Source organism: Mesoplodon bidens, assembly GCF_964165515.1.
Source record: "Mesoplodon bidens genome assembly, chromosome: 1".
NCBI classification, from domain to species: Eukaryota; Metazoa; Chordata; class Mammalia; order Artiodactyla; family Ziphiidae; genus Mesoplodon; species Mesoplodon bidens.
In genome coordinates, this window is record NC_138176.1 from 173,709,846 (window position 1) to 173,732,211 (window position 22,366).

A 22,366-nucleotide genomic window follows, 5' to 3' on the forward strand; every position below is an offset into this window, starting at 1 on the left:
GCCATGGCTCACGGGCCCAGCCGCTCCGCGGCATGTGGGATCTTCCCAGACCGGGGCACGAACCCACATCCCCTGCATCGGCAGGCAGACTCTCAACCACTGCGCCACCAGGGAAGCCCGAAAGTGCTCAGTTTTAGGAATTCCATCTGTGTTAAAGCAATAGAAATGTGGTATAGAGACGTTTAGAAATAGAAGCCCAGCAGTGGGCTCTGAGGTCCCGCGGATGTGTCGCTTGCTTCAACAGTGTTTGGACTGAACTGACCCAGTGACGCCCCTTGCTCCAACCACCCTCTAAACTTTTTTCCAGTTGCAACCTTCAGAATCAGCCCTCGGCTATCCTCGGCCACCGGGACTGGCCAACACCATTTTTTGAGTTTAACTTCTTATTACTGATCAACCATGAGTGCCCATATTCTTCAGAATTATTCTGCGGAGGTAGAGGCTGTCGTCAACCGCCTGGTCAACGTGCATCTGCGTGCCTCCTACACCTACCTCTCTCTGGGCTTCTATTTCCACCTCCACCATGTGGCTCTGGAGAGCGTGGGGCACCTTTTCCAGGAATTGGCTGAAGAGAAGCACGAGGTGTCAAGCCTGTCTTGAAAACACAAAACTAGTGCAGCTGCCGCAAGCCCTTCCAGGATGTGCAGAAGCCATCTCAAGATGAGTGGGGTAAAACCCAGGACGCTATGGAAGCCACCGTACTCATGGTCTGCCCGCGCAGACTTCCACCTCTGTGACTTCCTGGAGAGCCGCCTCCTAGATGGGCAAGTGAAACTCATCAAGAAGATGGGCGACCACCTGACCAACCTCCGCAGGGTGGCTGGTCCCCAGGCGGGGCTGGGCGAGTATCTCTCCCAAAGGCTCACCCTCAAGCACCACTAGGAGCCTCGGAAGCCCAGCGACCTTTGAGGAGTCCCTCTGGTGTCAGGGCTTCTCTCTGAAGCCCCTCTCTGCAACCACTAGGCAGCTTTTTAAACACCCTGGAGCCCTCTCCCAAGCCTTCGATCAAATGGAAACAATAAAGCTTTTTGCAGGGGGGGGGGGAAAAAAGAAGCCCACGTGAAGGTCGTTTACCAGATAATACTTAAAGTGAAATGATTAGCTATGTGGCCTCAGGCAAGTCCCTTACTTCCACATCTCTGAACCTATTTCCTACCTTGAAAAATGGGGAGATGTGAAACGAAAGCAGGAAAATTGGGAATCAAAAGCAGACTGGTCTGGATTTGATTCTTCTCTTCTGGTTTAAATTCAAGGAATTAGGGAGTCTTTGCATCAAGGCAAGGACAGTACACTGGCAGACATCCATGGTGACATCTTCCATGGTGTGAAGTGTGTGGTTAAGAAGGTGGCTCTGGAGACAGCAATTACCATCAGGGTAACCTTAGGTAAGTTCATTAATCTCCCTGTGCCTCAGTTTCCTCATCAGTAAAATGGGATAGTAACTGCCTTTATTATAGGACACAAATATTAACTATTAATAGTAACGATTGGGAAAGAAAATCAGAGAGTGAATAAAAAGATTTTTTTCCAACACCATCCCATTCTCTAAAATGGTACTCCAGCATCACCCAGGTTCTTGTTACAAATGCAAATTATTGGACCCCACCCCAAACCTACTCAATCAGAAACTATGAGGGTCAAGGCCCAGGAATCTGTTTTGGAATCTTTCTGGAATCTCTAGGGCATTCTTATGCATGCTAAAGTTTGAGCAGCACCGTTCTAGAATCTTCCTCCCCAAAGTGTGGTCCAAACCCCAGAATCATCAGCATCTCCTGGGAATTTGTTAGACATTCAGAATCTTGGGCCTCACTCTGGATGTGCTAAATTGTAATCTGTGTTTTAACAAGATCCCCAGGTATTTCTATGTACATTAAATCTTGAGAAGCACTGCCCTAGACCTGCATCTTTAATTTAGTAGCCACTAGCCATGTGTGGCTATTAAAATTAAAATTAATTAAAATGAAATAACATTAGAAATTCAGTTCTTCAGTCACACTAGCCATATTTCAAGTGCTCAAGAGCCACATGTGGCTAGTGGTTACAGTATTGGACACTGCAGATTATAGAACATTTCTACCATCTCAGAAGGTTCTATTAGACAGTACAGCTCTAGAATAATTATTACTATAATTATTTTTTTGTGACCACAGAGCATCTAGATGAAGCAGATCACCTGGGACAAGGTTGACAGACTCTAATGTTTAAATGAGCCAAGCAGGTGAAGTAAGTGAATGAAGTAGACCAATTATAAGAGAATCAAAAGCACAAGAGCAATGGTAAATGGCCAGTGATACTCCACATCCATGCTGGGACTACAACTGGGAGTGCTGGTGACTGTGGTAATCTGAGAAAAGCATGTTTAGATACAGCCAATGTTACCATGGAGGAGGCTAAACCCAGGCTAGGATAGATTGTTCTATTTTTGTTTAAGAAGCTAGACATCTGGATTTTTATGTGATTCTTAAATTTTGATTACTAAGTCAAAATTAAAAAAATGCTGTGGTAGCCAAGGAAACATTCATGAAAGCCTTGTTTGGCCTTGATGTTGTGACCTTGAAATCAAGCTGTCTGGTTCTGCTTTGCAAGGTCAGTTGTTTGCCTTGTGCAAGTCCTCCTTTCTTGCCTCTGTTTCTTCTTTCTTCTCTTCTTTTGATCTTTTCTTTGCTTTCCCTTCCCTTTTTTCTTTTCTCTCTCCTCCTTTAATTTTTCTTTCATTCAGTAAGCATTTATTGAATGCTGTCTTTGTGCCAGGCATGGTGCTAGAGACTCAGGATACAAAGATGAATCAACATTGCCAGTCCACTCAAAGAGCCCACAGTTTAGTGGGAGACTCAGCTATGAGCATAGATAATGAGAGTGCAATTTGAGGAGTGCTGTAGTAGAGGTATGTCCAAAGCCTTATGGAGTGGTAAATAATGGAGTAAGCCAACTTTGAGGGGGAGGGATCAGAGAGGTCTTCACACACGTGGGATATCTGAGCTGAGTGTTGAAGGATGTGCAGGAGTTTTCCAGGTTGAACGGCGGGGATAGAAGTGGGAGAGGGTATTTTTAGTGGAAGGAACAGCTTGGAGGCTTGACAGTACTTTGTGTGTTTAGCAAGAAAATTTCTGGGTGGCTGATGTGTAAAGTATTATATATAAAGTGATTTACTAGACCTCCTTGTTCTTAAATGTTTGTCTGCTAGCCACTCTCTGCCACTGTTTGAGCCACTTCCTCCTACCCCCAGGCTCCTTTCACCCCAGCCTTGTACCCCTGAATCTACAACCTGCTTCTAGAACCTCACCTTCCACCTTTCCCCTCTCCTGCTGTCTTTCTACGCCCTTCTCCCTCCTGCCAAGATCTTGCTCCATCCACTTAAAATTCAGAGTGCCCTTTACATATTCAAAACCATCTGGTGCTCAACCAACCAGAGGGAGAATAAAGATGCTGAGATTGTTAACCCATTTAAATGTCAATGACTCTGAGGTTTTTATTTGGATCCTGATTAAACAAAGTGTTAGAAACCTAAGACAATTTTTTTGAAGTATAGCTGATTTACGATGTTGAGTTAATTTCTGCTGTATAGAAAATTGACTCAATTATACACACACACACACACACACACACACACACACATATATATATACACGTTCTTTTTTATATTCTTTTCCATTATGGTTTATCTCAGGATATTGAATATAGTTCCCTGTGCTGTACAGTAGGACCTTGTTGCTTATCCAACCTGAGACAATTTATGAGATGGTTGGAAATTTGACCACTAACTGGATATTAATGATTGACATTTTTAGGTGTAATAATGGTATTGTGGTCATGTTAAAATGAAAGTCTTAATCTTTAGAGATGCATCGGATATTTATAGATGAGTTGATGTGAAGTCTGGGATTTGCTTCAAAATTACATAGGAGTGAGGGGAATTGAGGTACAGATGAAACAAGATTGGCTATGAATTTGTTATTGTTGAACCTGGGTGATAGGTACATAAGGGTTCATTATGTTAGACTCTCTAATTCTCTGTATGCTTGCATATATATAATATTCAAAATACTCCATGCTATTTGTTGAATTGTGTCTTTCAAAACCATATGTTAAAGTCCTAACTCCTGGTACCTCTGAATGTGACCTTATTTGGAAATAGGGTCTTTTCAAATGTAATCAAGTTAAGATGAGTTTATTAGGGTGGGCCCTAATCCAGTATGACTGGTGTTTTTATAAGAAGGGGGAAATTTAAACAGTCAACTAATATTTGACAAGGGAGCCAAGAATACTCAACAGGGAAAGGATAGTCTTATCTATTGAAATAAATTGTGTTGGGAAAACTAGCTAACCACATGCAGAATACAGTTGGACCTGTATTTTATACTGCTTAAACGATTAACTCAAAATGGATTAAAGACTAAAACATAAGACCTGAAACCATAAAACTCCTAGAAGAAAACATAGGTGGTAAGCTCCTTGACATTGGTCTTGGCAATAATTTTTTGAATATGACACCAAAAGAACAAGCAACAAAAGCAAATATTAGTAAGTGGGACAACAACAAACTAAAAAGCTTATGCACAGCAAAAGAAACAATCAACAAGATTAAAAGGCAACCTATGGAGTGGGTGAAAAATATTTGTAAATAATATACCTGATAAGGGGCTAATATCTAAAATATATAAAAAATTCATACAACTCAATAGCAAAAAACCAAATAATCCCATTAAAAAATGGTCAGATGATTATAATAGACATTTTTCCAAAGAAGACATAAAGATGGCCAACTGGTACATGAAAAGATGCTCAACATCACTAATCATCAGGGAAATGCAAATCAAAACCACAATGAGATATCACCTTACACCTCTTAGAATGAGTATCATCAAAAAACAAACAAAACCCCGAGATAACAAGTGTTGGTGAAGATGCAGAGAAAAGGGAACCCTTGTGCACTGTAAATGGAATGCAAGTTTGTGCAGCCACTATGGAAAACAGTATGGGGTTCCTCAAAAAATTAAAAATAGAACTGCCATATAATCTAGCAATCTCACTTCTGGGTATATATCCAAAGGAAATGAAAACAGGATCTTGAAGAGATATCTGCACTCCCATGTTCATTACCTCTTTATTCATAATAGCCAAGATGTGGAAACAACCTAAGTGTCTGTCAACAGATGAATGGATAAAGTAGATGTGGTACATATACACAGTGGAATACTGTTCAGCCACGAGAAAGAAGGAAATCCTGTTCTTTGTGTCAACATGGATGAATCTTGAGGGCATTATGCTAAGCGAAATAAATCAGACAGAGGAAGACAACTGCTGTATGGTATCACTTTTACATGGAATCCCCAAAAGCCAAAAATCATAGAACAGAGAATAGAATAGTGGTTTACCAGGATAGGGGAAATAGGGAAATGTTGGTCAAAGGGTACAAACTTCCAGCTATACGACAAATAAGTTCTGAGGACCCAAGGTACAGCGTGGTGATTATAGTTAATAATACTGTATTATATACTTGAAAGTATATAAAAGTAGATCTTAAATGTTCTCACCACAAAAAAGAAATGGCAAGGATGTGAGGCAATGGAGGTATCAATATTAGCTAATGGTGTGGTGGTAATCATTTTGCAGCATATAAGTGTATCAAATCAACGTGTTGTACACCTCAAACTTTCATAGTGTTATATGTCAGTTATATATCACTGAAGGTGGAAAAAAACAGGAAAGGGGGAACATGGACAGAGACACACAGGGGAAGTTCCATGTGACTGGCGGAAGCAGAGACTAGAGTGGTTAGCTGCCAAGAAACCCAAGGATTGATGGCTACCGCCAGACTAGTAAGAGGCAAGGAAGGATTCTCCTCTTGAGTCTTCACAGGGAGCATGATCCTAACAAGACCTTGATTTCTAGCCTCCGGAACTGTGGGGCAATAAATGTTTGTTGGTCAAGTTACCCGGTTTGTGGTTCTTTGTTTTGGCAGCCCTAGGAAACTAATGCACTCCATAATAACAAGTTAAAATCGTAACTACATAACTTAAACTCTTCTTTTTTTCTTTGCTTCCTCTTCTACCACATCATAATCTAAACATCTTCAGATAGGTCCATCTTGGACATGATATTCTGTTACTTTGAATAAGGACAATGACAGAGAACTGAAAATCTAAATAAGAGGGAGAGGTTGAGGTAGAGGTAAGGAAGGTGGGATTAGAAGAAAACTAGACAAATGCATAAACCACCACACACAACTACAAAGCCCCACAAGACCCCTAGAATTTCCTGAATAAGCCAAGTTCCTCTGGGCCTCTGTTAGTTCCTTCCTGGGGTCACAGACTTAGCTTTTGGTCTTGGATCTGCCATTTTCTAACTCAGAGACATTGGGCAAGCCATTCAATACAAAAGATTTCTCCTCAGTAAAGTGAGGGGGTTGGGTTACACCAGGAAGCCTTCCTTGCCTGCCCTACATTGGCTCAGGTGCTCCTACATCATCTGAACCAATCTGTGCCTACTGTAGCGTGCATCACCTGCTTGTTATTGGTTACTGTCTATCGCTACTACAAGACTGTGAACTTCTTGAAACAGGACCTGTCTTGTTCACCACTGGATCCCCTCACTGAGTCTCTGACCTTGTGCACAGTAGACCAACAAAAGTAGCTTGGTACAACAACACTGTATTTGTGATAATCTTATACAAATCTATGATAAAAATTCTCTTTCAGAGAGCTAGAGGAAAAAGCCATTTGTTTGCATGTAAGTCTTTAACTCTTTACTCTGAGTTCTGCTAGGGACTGATCTTCTATTTTCTATTTGGCAGTCAGTCTCTGAGAGCCTCCCTCCCCACCGGGGCTTCCACCTCACTGAGCTCTGACATTGCTTGTGCATTTGGTACAATGCCCAAAACTGTGCTGAGGACAACTAAAGTGCTTGCCCAGGGTAGATTTTTATTTTTTATTTTTAATTTTTGGTTGTGCTGGGTCTTTGTTGCTACATGCGGGCTTTCTCTACTTGTGGCGAGCGGGGGCTGCTCTTCGTTGCGGTGCGCGGGCTTCTCATTACGGTGGCTTCTCTTGTTGCGGAGCACAGGTTCTAGGCACGCAGGCTCAGTAGCTGTGGCGCACGGGCTTAGTTGCTCCGCGGCATGTTGGATCTTCCCGGACCAGGGATCGAACCCGTTCCCCTGCATTGCAGGCAGATTCTTAACCACTGTGTCGCCAGGGTAGATATTTTTTGTGTGGTTGAAGTTTTGTGCTTTACAATGATGAGAGTTAAGCCTTACAACTAGTTTCATAAAGGAAACAAGAAAGTGACACAGTACTGTAGGTGTTTAACAAGGGCTTGGAAAGAAGGATTTTTGTTTGCTTAAGGGAAGACATCAGAACTGCAGATATGCATGTATTGTTGAAGCCCTGAAGAAAAATGAGTCAGGGAGAGCACTTCAAACACAGGCAGGTTGGTTTCTGCAATGAGTATCAAATGAGATCTTTCTTTAGGAGTGGTTTCATTTTAGGATAAAGGGGAATTTCACAGTGCACAGTTACTGTGTGAAAAATGTGTAATCTGGTATCTAGCAATTTTGGCAGAGTGGTAGATACGTTAAGACTTTGGCATTTTGGTGAACTAGTTTTACAAAAAGTGTGGCTATTTCTTTATAAGGTGATTTCTAAGATCTTTTCTATTCTAAATTTCTGTGCATCTCTGAGTAGAATTTTTTTCTATTCTATTTTCAAAATTATCCAAAGTAAGTTCTATCTAAGCTAAAAATTGATGGAAGGTATGACAAGAAAATGTTAAGACTTTTCTTCCAGCAATATATTCACATGGTACCCTAAAAAAAAAGTTCTTAAATTCTGTAAGCTTGTGTCACCATTCCTCAGATGGCCACAAGATGGCAGCCTTGGGCTAGTAGTAGGAGAAGGGTTTCCCCGCCCTCCCGCCCCCCCCCCCCAAAGCACTTGTTAGTTGCTGTGATGTTGCAAAAAGAATCCAGATCTGGTTGTTTCTTTTCCTCTTCACCTCTACAGTGTGGTCGGCTGGTATCCTTGTCCACCACAGACATTTCATGAATAAAACCTAGAAGAAATATTAAGCAATCCAGCAATTCTGAAAGTTGCTCAGGCCAGTATGCTGATGTCAATGCTGTGTGGAAGAGAAATACTTTGTTCACAAAGGGAATGTGTGTGTGTGTGTGTGTGTGTGTGCGCCAAGGACCACTGGTTATCTGAAACTTTGTGGTCATATGTAGGATTGATGCAGAAGCTTAGAGACACATTTTAGCATGTTAGGAAATAAGGTGTAGGGAGGAGTAATACTGAAAATATAATTAAATATCATTAAATGATGTTAATAATGAATTAAGTGTCACTGTATGGTAACCTTCAATAGGATAGGGACAGGTTGTTTTGTTGACCACTGAATCCCTTGAATATAAAAAAGTTGCCACACTTTGACTACCTTCTCCACCCAATTCTGGTCTTATTTGAACTGCTTCCTCCACAATGACACTTTTGGAGAATGGACCCAGAAGGACCTCTTACTGGACTACATTCCCCCTCCTCCCCATTCCCAGCCTATTTTCTGCCTCTATCTTGACTATTTTCAGTACAGATATACTTCCTATCCCAAGGATCTATACCAGTGTTTTATTTACAAAGTGTGGTCATTAGACACCCTGCATCTCAATCATTTAAAAAAGTGTAGATTCCTGGGCTCACTTCATATTTATTGAATCTGAATCTCCAACACTGAGGTGCAGGGATTGTGTTTTTAATGATCTGTCATAGGTGATTCTTCTAATGTTTGAGAATCTCTGACATAAAAAGAACCCCTCACTGCCCTGGATTCTGGTGGGTCAAGGAGGATACTTCCTCAAATAGCCTGTAAAGTAAGGAAAGAGAGAAGATGATGATGATTGATTATGATGATGGTCTATACCATAATAGACCCACATGTACCTCAGAATCAGTCAGTCAAGGCCAGCTACCCCCAATATCTCCCAGGACAGATGCTGGATCATCATATTGCCAATAAAAATGAAAATAACATGATTAATTACTGCAATCATTCAGGCTGAATTTAGTTTTGCAAAAGTTCTTTTAAATGCTGGAACACGGGGCAAGGAGGATACTAGGGGAGGGGTGGATAAATCTTATAATCTAATAGAGTTACCCCAAAAGTAGATGTTAAGACGATAACCCTTAGCTTGAAATTCATTAGCCTCTATCCTTTGAAATTGCTCTTTTCACCATGACGCGCAATTGTTTTCAGTGGGGATTCCCCCAAGGGTCAGTTTCAGCAGCAGTTTTAGGGACCAGTAGCTGATGCACTAGAAAGTCAGAAATTGAGCAGCAAGTACAACTAGTAAACAAATGTGTGGTAAAACATAGAAACTGTAATAGTAATCAAAGAAAAACAAATCAAATAAAAATGAGGAGTGTGCTTACCTGTTAAATTAGCAAAAAAAAGTTGCAAGTGAGAATATTCAATGTATATAAGGGTTTCGTGATTCCAGCTTGCTTATGCATTATTGGTGGCACTATACATTGGCACAACTCTTTAGCAATGCAGTTTAGGAATATGTATTTAGAGACACAAAAATGTTCATATTCTTTGCCTCAATATTCTCATTCTTGGAGATGTAGATCCTAAAGAAATAACATAAAACATGGAAAAAAGCTTATATCTCAGAGATGTACATCACATCATTACTTAACATTATTGTTTAGCAAAAAAAAAAAAAAGAAAGCAGCCTCAGTGTGCAACAATTGTTTCGTTAAATCTGATGTAGTTACTGTTTAGTTTGTTAGAGAGACATTAAAAATCATGATTATGAAGACAAACAAGAGCAAAAACCTTATGAAATAATTTTAATGAAAAATATAAAATATACTATATACGATTGTTAAAAAAAGAGGCAACAGGCCACAAATTGAGTCACCTGTGCTAAGCCTACATCATCAAACTGAAACTTAATACCTAACCTAGTTGCAGATTCAATCTCTCCCCAGAATGTAGTTTTAACTAGTCTGTTTGGAATTCTCTGGTCAGCAAGAATGAAGTAATCTGCCACATAACCCTTTTCCATCCCCCAAAGGAAGATGAGGTCATCCACTCTTTCCTCATCCCTTCTCCCTTTGCCTATAAAAACCTTCCATTTTGTACAGCTCCTCAGAGCTCCTTTCTACTTGCTAGATGAGGTGCTGCCCAATTCATGAATTGTGCAATAAAGCCAATTAGATCTTTAAAATCTACTCAGTTGAATTTTTTTTTTTAATGTTGAGCCTTCTTTTAATTTATTTATTTTTATTTTTGGCTGTGTTGGGTCTTCGTTTCTGTGCAAGTGCTGTCTCTAGTTGTGGCAAGTGGGGGCCACTCTTCATCGCGGTGCGCGGGCCTCTCACTGTCGCGGCCTCTCTTGTTGCGGAGCACAGGCTCCAGACGCGCGGGCTCAGTAGTTGTGGCTCACGGGCCTAGTTGCTCCTTGGCATGTGGGATCTTCCCAGACCAGGGCTCGAACCCGTGTCCCCTGAATTAGCAGGCAGATTCTCAACCACTGCGCCACCAGGGAAGCCCTGAATTTTGTTTCTTAATACTATATTATTTCCTGTGTATCTCTCTGTGTTTGAAATAGTGATTTAATTTTAAATGCAACTATGTATTAAACTATATACATATAGAACAGGAAAGAAATAGATAAAGTGACAAAGTTGGTGTGTTAAGGTGCTCAGTTGTGAATAATTATTTTTATTTTCTGTTTTCCAAGTTTTATGTAAGGCAGGGTCCTGGCTATCTCCTTTTCCCCCTTCAGACCCACTCTCTGCCCTGTTTTCAGCTTCAGAGACTGATGAGTGGCGTTTGGCTGATGGGGAGGCCCAGTCAGAGAGTAGAGGGAGGGAGAAGAGTGAGCAGGTGCAGCCCTCTCCCTGCAGGGTCACCGTGCACGACTCCTCTGGAGCAGCCCTCTCCCTGCAGGGTCACTGTGCACGAAGCCCTCTCCTCAGAATTCTCTTCTGGGTTCTGGTGGCCACTCTGTCTCCTTATAAAAGGCACAACGTGAGAGCTGTGAGTTTCAGTTTTACTTGGGGACTTGCTGAGGACTACAGCCTGGGGGACAACCTCTCAGAGAGCTCTGAGGAACTGCTCTGAAGAGGGAAGAGGAGAGGCCAGTATATATGTGATTTTGGCTAAGGAGGAGGTACAACCCAGCACACATCTCAGTAGAAGGTTGCTGCTAGTCATAGGAACAGATATCTCAGTTAATTATTTTTGTGCTTTTCTAAGTATGGGAAGATGCAAGAATCCGGGTTCATAAAATTTTTTTCCTGAAATATCACTATCTAAGGGCCTGTTTTCCCAAAGCACAGAGTGCCTCATCCTGTCCTTAGTCCTGAATTCCTTTCAGGGTGTACTGTAGGTCAGTGACTGTAGTGGCTACTGACTTAATCCTTGTAGAACTGGATGGCAAGGGACATTCTTTATTTGCACCACTTTGCTGTCCTTTGTGGTTTTTCTATACTCTCTCCATACCTTTGAAAATAGTCTTTTTTACTAAACCCATATAGAATTGCCATAAATTGAGTGTGCCTTCTGTTTCTTGCTGAGGTACTTACTGATACTCTATTAAGCATGCCCTTTTATTTTCTGTATTTCTGAGGCTTTGACATCTAGGGCCTTACTAACCCTGGAGAGACTGTCCCTCCCAGGCTAGCCAATTCCTAGAGACAGTAAACATCTCACCTACAGGCATGCCTCTCACCTGCAGTTCATGCAAATGAACCAACCCTGAGCCCACACCCCTACCACCTCAGGGCCACTATTCCCAGGTCCTCATCACTCCAGGGCCAGATAGCAGGTAACTAGGAACAACCCTTATATACCCAAGAGCCTGCTGAAATCATTCAAACTCGCCAATCCTAAACCTATTTACCCTGCCTCACCAGCTCCTTCTCACAGAAACCAAAGTAGAGACTAGCCCACATTTCCCCCTTGCTTCCTCTACTCTGGACAGACCCAGAGCTTCCCAGCATTGCCCCACCCCCGTCCCCAATGGCTTGGCATGACTCCTCCCTTTGGTAACTGTTGCCAACTAAAAATTGTCACTTGCCATCTGCCTTTACAAGGATTAGGTCACAAGCCACTGCAGTTGCTGAGCTTCAACACACCCTGAAAGGAGTTTAGGAATGAGGCCCTCTGTGCTCTGGGAAAAACTGGCAGAACAGGCATTCAGATAGTTAGATATTTTCAGGAGATTTTATGAGCTCAATTTCTTGCATCTTCTCATATCTAGAAAAGCACTAAAGTCATTAATGGAGACATTTGTTCCTCATAACTAGCAGCAACCTTCTGCTTAGATGTGTGCTTGACTACACGTATCTCCCTTCACTAAACTCATATATAATACTGATCTTCCCCTTGACCTCTTCGGAGCAGTATCTCAGAGCTCTCTGACAGGCTGTCTCCCAGGCTATAGTCCTCATTTTGCCCCCAATAAAACTTAATTCACAACTCTCACCTTGTGCATTTCTTTTCAGCCAACACTGCGAATAACAAATTATCTTTTCAGTGGTAATCCCAGGATCTGTTGTCCTCACCATACCTGAATAATAAAACCTACATTTTAGAACAGATATAAGCATTTTGATACTTTTATCATTTTTTTCAAATATAATTCCCACCAGAACCTGTGACATTGCAGAAGAGTCATAACTGGGAAGTGTTATAGCTGTGTGGTGGGCTTTAGCAGAAAAGATGTGTTAAAAAAAAGAGGCCCCAAATGAAGTCATTTGTCCCTGAAACAGCAAGACTTAATTGCAGTTTCAACTCCTCCCAGAAATGTGTCCTTTTAAACAGTCAATCTGCAATTTCTTCATCAGCCCTACTGAGGTAAACTGTGTGACAAAGACTCCTACCGTTCCCTTCCCCTCAGAGAAGTCGGCCTGGCCTGAAACAATCTTTTCTTTTGCTATTACCTTTTTGTCTCACCCCATTCTGCCTGTAAAAATCTTCCATTTTTGTACAACGCCTCAGAGCCTTTCTATTTACTAGATGGGATGCTGCCTGATTCAAGAATTGTTGAAGAAAGCCACTTAGATCTTCAAATTTACACAGTTGCATTTTGGTTTTTGACAGATGAAAACCTCTCCTTATTTCCTCAATAGCCAAATATTCCCCTCAATGAGAATGCTATAGTAATAGTAACAGATAATAAAAAAGAGCAACTAAAAAATTGGAATATGAAGATATAGCCTAGTCAGTGGCAGGTTGGGTGTTTTATAGAGATAATCTTGAGAAAAATGGTTAGAGGTTTATTTTTTTAATGAAGCTTAAAAAGTATTGGGGATAAAAACAAAGAATAATTTAGAAAGATGTACTACTCGAAGGTGGTGCTGATGTATTAATACATGTTAGAAACGAGTGGCCAGGAAGCATCAATCTGCCTGAGCTGTGGTCATTTTTCAAGCCTGGATGAATGTGAAGCAAAATCAAATTGTCACAAGTAGATCTGAACGATATATTGGCTAATTTTCATGGCCAAAGCAAGAACAGGAAAAGCAATAGATAAGAGTGTCTCTGAACCTCTTTGCCAGCATTTAAGAAATAAATTTGTTTCTACAGTGAATCCACCCTCAAGTCAGTCTTGCAAAGTAGTTGGGACTGTGCCATGATATTAATGTAGGTACTGAAAAAAATTCATCAAGTCATCCATCTTACCCCTGAAAGTTTCTACAAGTAGAAACAGGAACTGAGAGTGGGTCTGGTGGACCTCTCGTCACTCCCTTGCCTTACAAATAACCATTGTCATTCTGCAGGGAAGGTTCAGACCTGCATTCTTTGTAACTCCAGACTTTGTTGTCCTTTTTATGAGCCAGAGGCAGTGAGCACTATCCCCAGAGAGCACTGAGTTAGCAGAGGCTGTGGTAATAGAAATTACTCTTGGAGCATCTTGAATTGTTAATAAAAATTCCAGGAAGCCCAGTAATTACTGGGTACAATATGGAGCTAAGCAGAGGAGAGGGGAAACCGAAGGGGGAAGGGAAGGGAAAATTTCCAAGAATTGACTCATTTGAGATGTCAGAAGGTAAATGAGTACTTTTACTTTTAGCCCTTCCTTTCCCCTGGAAATGGAATAGATTAGCAGAGTGGAGGCTTCCCCTTTCTTTCTAGGGTATTTGTGTGGACTATACCTTTTTTATTTTATTTATTTTTCAGCTTTATTGAGGTTAGACTATGTTTTTAGAACTGTTTGATTTCTTGAAGCCAATTCCTGTTACTTGCACAAAGGGCTGATCCCTTTCTCTCAATTGTACATGAAAATAGATAACTGGGATTAAGATCCCTCCTTTAGAAAATGTCATATATACAAGATTTTCTTTGAAGCACTTTTTTCTTTTTTTGGTAAAATCAAAAGATTGGAAACAACTTTAATGGTCATCAATAAGGATTTGGCACAGATGTAAAAAACAAACTTATGGTTACCGGAGGGGAAAGGGCGGGGGGAGGGAAAACTGGGAGACTGGGATTGACATATAACACTACTATATAGAAAATAGATAACTAAAAAGGACCTACTGTATAGCACAGGGAACTCTACTCAATACTCTATAATGACCTATATAGAAAAAGAATCTAAAGAGGAGTGGATATATGTATATGTATAACTGATTCACTTTGCTGTGAAGGTTCTGGGTCATTCTAATGTATTGAGAGGAAATGATCTTAGAAACCATTCACTCCCAATTTTGTCTCATGCATATATTACTGATGTCCTTTCTTGATATCTTTTTTTTTTTTTTTTTTTTTGCTGTACGCGGGCCTCTCACTGCCGTGACCTCTCCCGCTGCGGAACACGGGCTCCGGACGCGCAGGTCCAGCGGCCATGGCTCACGGGCCCAGCCGCTCCGCAGCATGTGAGATCCTCCCGGACCGGGGCACGAACCCGTGTCCCCTGCATCAGCAGGCGGACTCTCAACCACTGTGCCACCAGGGAAGCCCTCTTGATATCTTTATGTTAATGGAAATTGTAAGATATCATAGATACGTATAAACTGGAAAGAATGAGTAAAATGTTAACCAGCCTCTTAACAATGTCCCAAATAATTGTATCTTAACAATTATAACTTGAAAAAACTTTTTTTTATGGATTGGTGAACTACAGCCTGTGGGCCAAATCCAGCCTTCTGCCTGCTTGTGTAAATAAAGTTTTGTTGGAACTTGGCCACACTCATTTGTTTATGGCTTCTTTCATGTTATAAAGGCAAAGTTGAGTAGTTGCAACAGAAACTGCATGACCTGCAAAGCCTGAAATACCTACTAGCTGACCTTTCATAGAAAATGTTTGCTGATCTCTGTAGTAGAGGTGTGTACCAAAAAGTATGGCATTTCTGTGCTCCAACATCCTAATACACGTTATTTCAAAACACTGACAGTCTTTCTCCACTGATGTATGTATCTTAACATCTGGAATATAAATACTTTTTATATGGACACTGTGTATACTTATGTGGTGTCAGGTGAAATATGTCTAAAATTCCCTTGCTGGACACTTACTCTGAGAATCTTGTCTCAAATGAATATGTTTGGGAGGGAAACATATCCCCCAAAAGTGTTTGGGAATAAATGTGATATGAAAGAACAAAGGGCTATGAGATCCCTGGAATGGGACCTGGGATTGATGAACTGACCAGGCGGGGGCTGTGCCCTACCTCAGTGAGAATCTTACCAATCCCTGACTCTTCTCCTTCCCTGACCTCAGGCAGCAGAGAGTTTCAAGAGCATGAAGCCCATGGGCCATGTTCTCGTCACTGGAGTCTTCGGAATGGCCTAGAGATACCAGTGGAGACCTGGCCTTGCTCACTCATGCCTCCCCTGGCAGCCCAGTACCAGACAAAGCAAATAAGGTAAATCTAAGTCCATCCCACCCACTCTTTTAGGCTTCAGAATACAGTCCATGAAAGAGTGTCCCCAGACCTAGGACTGATGAGTAGAAGTGGGAGAGAGTGGGAAGGAAAAAGAAATAATTAATTTCCTGTGACATTCAGTTTACTAGCTTGGGTGAGCTTGTCTGATTAACTTCATGTAGATTGGGAAGAAAACTAGTCATTAGAACAAGAGCTGAAAGTTCTAAGTTTTCTCCATCAGTGCTTCAGACAGAAAAAAGTCATCTGTTTTGTCTGAAAATTCCAGTGTCAGAGGTTCTGTCACTCTGACCCCTACAGGAGCTAAGACTTAGGTATCATCGTTAGTTGTTTGCATTCTAGCATTTAGAGAGAGTCTAAGACCAATGTTCCTGGGTACATGGGCACACTGGGAAGCCGTTCCTTCAAAGGTGAGCATGGGGGGCTTGTGAAGGCCAGAGGGGACTTGGAAAACAAGCTTTACATGGGTCCTAGCTCAGCCCTATCTCTCAATCCTTTTTTCCCCTGCCTCAGTACACAACAGTGCCTCCAGGAATGAAACCTCTGGGGATGAAACTCCTTTACAATAAACACGATGTGTTAAAACAAAATAACAGCTTCATAAATCATGCTAAACAGGGCTGCAATATATCAGATGGTTCAGCTGCAATATTCCTGCTGATCTATGCAGTCAGGGCACACATCTATTCAGGCACAGTTTTGATTCATCCCCCAAAGCTGAAGGAAAACAGTCTACCCGGCCTCATTGGAGACTCTACCTTCCATCCTTCAGGTATTCTGAGACCTCTTGCTCTCTGATCTTCCCAACCACAAAATTCATTCAATAAAATTATTTATTGAGGGTCCACTAAGGACCAGATAAGGAGATTTAGTGGTTAAACACACACATACATCCCACACCATATGTTCACATGCAGGGAGAAATTAAGCAAATATTCATACTAATGTATCACATAGTATGATAAGTGTTGTGAAGAAAAAGAGTAAAATGGTATGAGGTCACATAAGAAGGGAACCTGACCAATTTGATGGGGAGGATTACATTGGAACATATGTAAAATTCCTAAGGTGGGAAAGAGTTTAATCTCTTCAAGGAACTAAAGGAAAGGACAGTACCTCTTGCCAGAGAATGAGTGGGAGAAGCCCAATTGTATGCCGGCAGGATCATGGGGAGCTATGGGGTCATTCTAGGGATTTTAGTCGTTATTGTAAGAGCATATGGGAATCCCCAGAAATGTTTTCAGGAGGAGACTTATTAGACCAAATGTGCATTAATTTTTTTTTTTTTTGGCTGCACCACACAGCTTGCAGGATCTTAGTTCCCCGACCAGGGATTGATCCCAGGCCCATGGCAGTGAAAGTGCTGAGTCCTAGCCACTGGATTGCCAGGGAATTCACAGTGCATTAAATTTTTTAAAGTTTAAATTTTATGGACAATAGATTAAAGGGGAGTAAGAGTAGATGGGGGAGACAGGAGGCTGAGAAGTAGTCGCCATGAGAGGTGATGTTGATTTAGACTGGTTGATTTAGACTGGGTGGTAGTGGTAGGTTTGGAACAAAGTGGATTCTGAGAATATTTAGGGGTAAACTCAGTGGTGCTTGGGTTGGATAGGAAATGAGGTGAGGAATAGGAAGTATCAGGATGGTTCCAAGTGGGTGTGTCCTGCTCCATGGCAGGAGATGCTACAAACTGGAAGACCATGGAGAAGGACTTGTATTTGGAAGGGAGGGATGGTTATGAGTTCAGTATTTGCCTTCAGATCAACTGATTACAATTTACAAAAAATTCCCTTCGGTCCATCTACACTGAAAACCTTTTTGAACTCTGATTGGGAAGTTGCAGGATTAATCCTGTATTAATAGAAGTGGGTAGAGAAATATTTGGTGGGGCAGGAGACTTTGGTATCATATTTATAACCTCCTCTGCCTTCTAAGGGTAGTTCTTTGATTGCTGGGCACACTGATGCCAATGCACAGGGACAAGGCTGAATTACTCTGTATCCTAAAAGAATGAAAATGCTGGGGTCTTGAGGGAAAATCCTCAAGGTCATGCGCCATGTGCAGTTGGGTTGGAAAAGGCAGGCTCCAGGGGATGCACAGGAGAGTGAAGGGGCTGGGGGACTTCGATGAAGAGAAATGTTGAGGTTGTGTCCTGTGAAGAGTGCACTGCAGAACCTCTTCCATATCTCCTCTCTAAAGTTTTTGGTGGATGTTCCTTTGCTCCCCATGGAGAGAGCTGACATTCAGGTTACACAGCGGCCAGGGTGAAAGTGAACCACTCTCAGGGAGATGGGCATGGGGGGGTGACCAGAGAGATGGAAGTCTGTATGCACTTACCTCCTGGTTCAATCTGCCCTTTCAGTGCTAGAAGACAAGGGAACAGAAGAAAAATAAAAAGAACGCAAGGAAAAAATAAGGAAAGGGAGGGCAATGGAAAGGGAAGGAGAAGAGGATATTGTATATTAAATTAACTCATGCTAAGGGCAAAGGTTAGTGACTTTCAAAAGGAGGATAGCAAGTTAGTTTCCTCCCCTGCCCTTTTTTTGGGGGTATTCTAGGGATGGAGTGTGGATTTGTGTGCTGCTTCAGGTATTTATTCATTCCTTCATTAAAGATTTATCGAGTACCTTTTCTGTGTGAGGCAGGGGTACAAAGATAAGAGACATGATCCCTTTTTATGTTTGCAGGAAATTTACTATTTAGTGGGAAGAGAGGCAAACAGGCAGAAATAGATCAATGTGAGCCTTGCTATAATAAGTAGCAAGAATAAAAGAATAAAAATGGGGCTTCTGGGTCAACCCTGGAAATTGCAGGAACGCTTTACTCAGAAGGTGGAAGAAAGAACATGAATTTTCCCAGCAGGTAATGGTGGGGTGAAGAGGGAAGCTATATCTGATATTTGGAAGAAAATAAATTGACTGGGGCTGATTTAAGCAGAATACTTACTGGAAGGATATTAAATAGTTCACAGAATTGCCAGGAGGGCTAAAGCCACTTTTGGAAAATGGGACAGGAGTAAGTTAGGCTAGGCAAAGCCCAAGATCAAGGCAGAATGATGCCACAGAGCAAGTTGGGTATAAACACTACTGTCGCTGCTGCTGAACAATTGTAAACCCCAATTGCAGCTCTGTGCTGCTGACCTTAGCAATCCCTGCAGCCGCCACTATGGCCTCTGCTCACCACGAGGGTGGATCCTTACCCTCCCTGCTTCTTTGCATTAATCTCTCTGATTGAAAGTTGGGGGTGGGCACATCTGATTGGTTGGGCCTAGGTCACATGCTGCCTCCCTAGTGGCAAGGGAGTCTGGGAAGCTAATAAGTGCTTTTTCAGCTTCTGTGATGGAGATGGGGGGAGGGGGAGCAAGGATGAATCAGAGTCTTACATGTAGATTCAAAAAGAGAGCCAGTCCTCTAACTAGGAAGGGAATGCAGATGATAGGCAGTCCTCTTCTCCAAAGGAAGAGAGAAAGTGTTAAGGCAAAAGAAGGATTACGTACAGGAAATTGTATGTGAACATGCAAAAAGTTTCAAAGGCATGAGCCATCATACAGTGCTGGGAGGCCTTCTAATAAAAGGAGATGGGAGAGAAGAAAGGGAAGGCTGGGAAAGTAGACAGGGGACTTATTTTGAAGGCCTTTTGACTTTCCTGTTAGAAGAGTGTGGAAGATACATTTGGTTGCCCACTCAGTACCCATCCATCTTTCTTCCTTACCGGTGGAATTCTAATTTTGCCTTAGGTAGCAATACACTCAGCTAAAAACACTTACTTCACTAGAATTCCTTGTAGCTAGTGGTAGCCATGTTACACAGTGCAAGTAAATGACATATAAACTGAGGGGTATTGTCTCTCCCCTTTCTAGCTGAATACTGATGTGAGGTCTGGAGATTTGGCAACCATCTTAGGACAATGAGACAACAAGCAGGGGATGAGGCCTATGCATTAAAAATGGCAAGCAGAAAGCTGGAAGGAGCCCTGTTCCCTGTTCCATCTGAGAATTGCCTATTCCCAGATTTCTTGAGACAAACCCCTTATGTATTTAAGTCACTAGAGTTAGATTTTTCTGTTAATTACTGCTGAATATGATCCTGACTGAAAGAGGGAAGGAAATCAGCTAGGAAACTAGTACAGTCATTTATAAGTGACTTGAATGGGGGTAGAAGAGGAGGGGATTGGGCAGAGAGGAGGGACTGAAGATGTGAATGTGGTGAATGTGTATGTTCAGTCAAGTCTCAAATGGGATGGGGGCTGTGTGGATGGAATCTACTTCAGGTACCACAGAAAGCTATCCATAGCCTTAAGGTGTTAGGAAGCTCCATAAGAACACCTGGAAAGCATGGAGTGGGAGGGAGATTGTGAAAGTGGGCGAAGGGAGCAGAAAGGGGATGTGCAGGGTCTCAAAGACTAACCTCATGATTTCCTTTTATTACTAAAAAAAATACTGGATTAATATACGCATTTTAGAAAACTCAGTTAACCAAAAAACTATCTGTTAAGAAAATTAAAATCCCCCAAATCCCACCACCCAGAGATAATTACTGCTAACATTTTGGTTATTTCTTTCCAGCCCACATTCACTCTCTCTTTTTTTCTGCCATTGTTGCCACATAAACGGTTATATAAATGAATTGTTTAACAAAAATGTGATCACAATATATACTGTTTTGCAACCTGTTCGACTTTTTGCATTTAGCAATGTATTGGGAAAGTCTTCCCATGTCATTAATATCATTTTAGTGGCTACATGCAGTGTTCCATCATGTGGATCTACCTATCATACTTTAGAAGTTGAACTTTTAAAAGTTTTTGTTATCTCCCATTTCACACCACTTTTGGATGTGGTGGGGGAACCGTTGAAAGTGATTCTGGGATGGAAGGAGAGGTAGCATTAGCCTTGCCATCAGTTTTAATGAGATGATAGCTTGTTCTGGCTCTGATAGCCTGAAAATTCCCGCCAATATTTATCTTCATTTTATTTTTATTTTGTGAACAAGGAACAAGATTCTAAAACCGTTAGTTACTATTTAGTATAAAGGGAATAAAGACTATTCCCATTAGCGTAAACAGCGTATGTTTACAGCACTGACATTTACTGGCTTTTCTTTGACACATTTAACTTCTCGGCAGTCGGGCCATTTAGCGGGCAGATAGGGGAAATACAGCCGGAAGAGTACGGATTACCTTATGACAGCGTCTGCTGGAAGTGGGTAAAAAGAAGCTACCTACTTTCGCAGCGAGCAGGGTTCGAACCTGCGCGGGGAGACCCCATTGGATTTCAAGTCCAACGCCTTAACCACTCGGCCATCGCTGCCACGGAGAAGGAAAGAAGGCGGAAACACTTTAGTGTTAAAACAACTGGGCACATGCGCACCAGCCTCACGAGTGGGCGGGGCTTACAACCTCCGCGAGCTCTGCTGTGTGAGAGGTGGCTGGGGCTGACTGCCCAAATTGTGGGAATTACCCCGTGAACGCGAAGAAATAACAGAACTCCCTTAAGTAGTTTAAGTAAACGCCTTTAAAGGAGGGTCTTAGAAGCCCTTCCCTGCGCTCGGAAAATCGAAAGTCGCAACCATGCTTGGCTTCTGGTCTCTGAGCTGGTTTTTGCTCTCCCGCTTCCTCATTACGTCACCGAGAGAACTGTGAAACAAAGATTCGTCTCGCTCAGTGCTCCGGGCCCGCGCCCTGGAAAGTTTCTGCGTCTCCGGCTGCGTTTGCCGCGTAGGTCGCGTCGAGCTCTCCTCTTTCTGCGGAATGAGAGGGAGGTGTGAGTGAAGGCGTGAGGAGTCGGCCGCTGCCCGTGGGCTCGCTTCTCGCAGGCTCCTGCTCATTCAGTCATCTTTCATTCTTCTCCCCACAATGACTCCCTCGTTGCTGAGCCCTACTGGAAGAAATCGTGTCCCGAGTGTTTCCCAAGCTTTCTCAAGAGATGGGGAGACTTGCAGGTGGTTTGAGAACAAAGTTCTGTGCATTAGGTCTGCATTTAACCTTTAAATGCCATTAATTTCCTCCCTTGTTAAGTGTAGCTACTGCGCTAGGTGCTTTTTTACGTTATTTCGTTAAAGTTCTGAGAACCGGGTAGGTGTGTACCATGGTCGCTTACCTCAGAGAATGAGGCGGGGAACGAGGCACGAGAATTGGCGCCGGTGGTACCAGGGCGCACGCGCAGCTCCGTAGCACGTGGCGCCCCGAGAGCAGCAAGTTGTTTGTTGATGGAAGATTTCCAGAAAACAGTAGGGGCCTTTTACAATTTTAAGTATTTGTAACTGTTCAGGGGAACTTCTCCATCTTTCTCATAATGTTACATTTCATATTAAGTCAGGAAGGCAAATCCTTGCCCTTGGGAAGACCAGATGTTAAGTGACCTCACTTGATATTTAGCTGAATTTTCTTGAGACTTTTCAGTACCATTTCTCGTAACTAAATAAAGGTGCTAAGTGTCTAAATCCATTTAATTGTGGAAGGAGAGCAAAATACTTGAG

The 22,366-nt window shown here is 42.1% G+C and overlaps 1 long non-coding RNA gene and 1 pseudogene across 2 annotated transcripts; one reads left to right on the top strand and one right to left on the bottom strand.

Moving 5' to 3' along the window:
* The first annotated feature begins 399 nt into the window (after window positions 1-399).
* LOC308621506 (ferritin light chain-like) lies at window positions 400-882 on the top strand (annotated as a pseudogene). Its single transcript has one exon. The product of its transcript is annotated as a ferritin light chain-like (transcript).
* Window positions 883-9,096: 8,214 nt separating this feature from the next.
* Window positions 9,097-21,152, bottom strand: LOC308617905. The gene is made up of 3 exons (XR_014015944.1): window positions 21,069-21,152; window positions 9,420-9,620; window positions 9,097-9,301 (listed from the first exon to the last, which is right to left on the bottom strand). It is a non-coding gene; the product is annotated as an uncharacterized lncRNA (long non-coding RNA).
* Window positions 21,153-22,366: the final 1,214 nt, after the last annotated feature.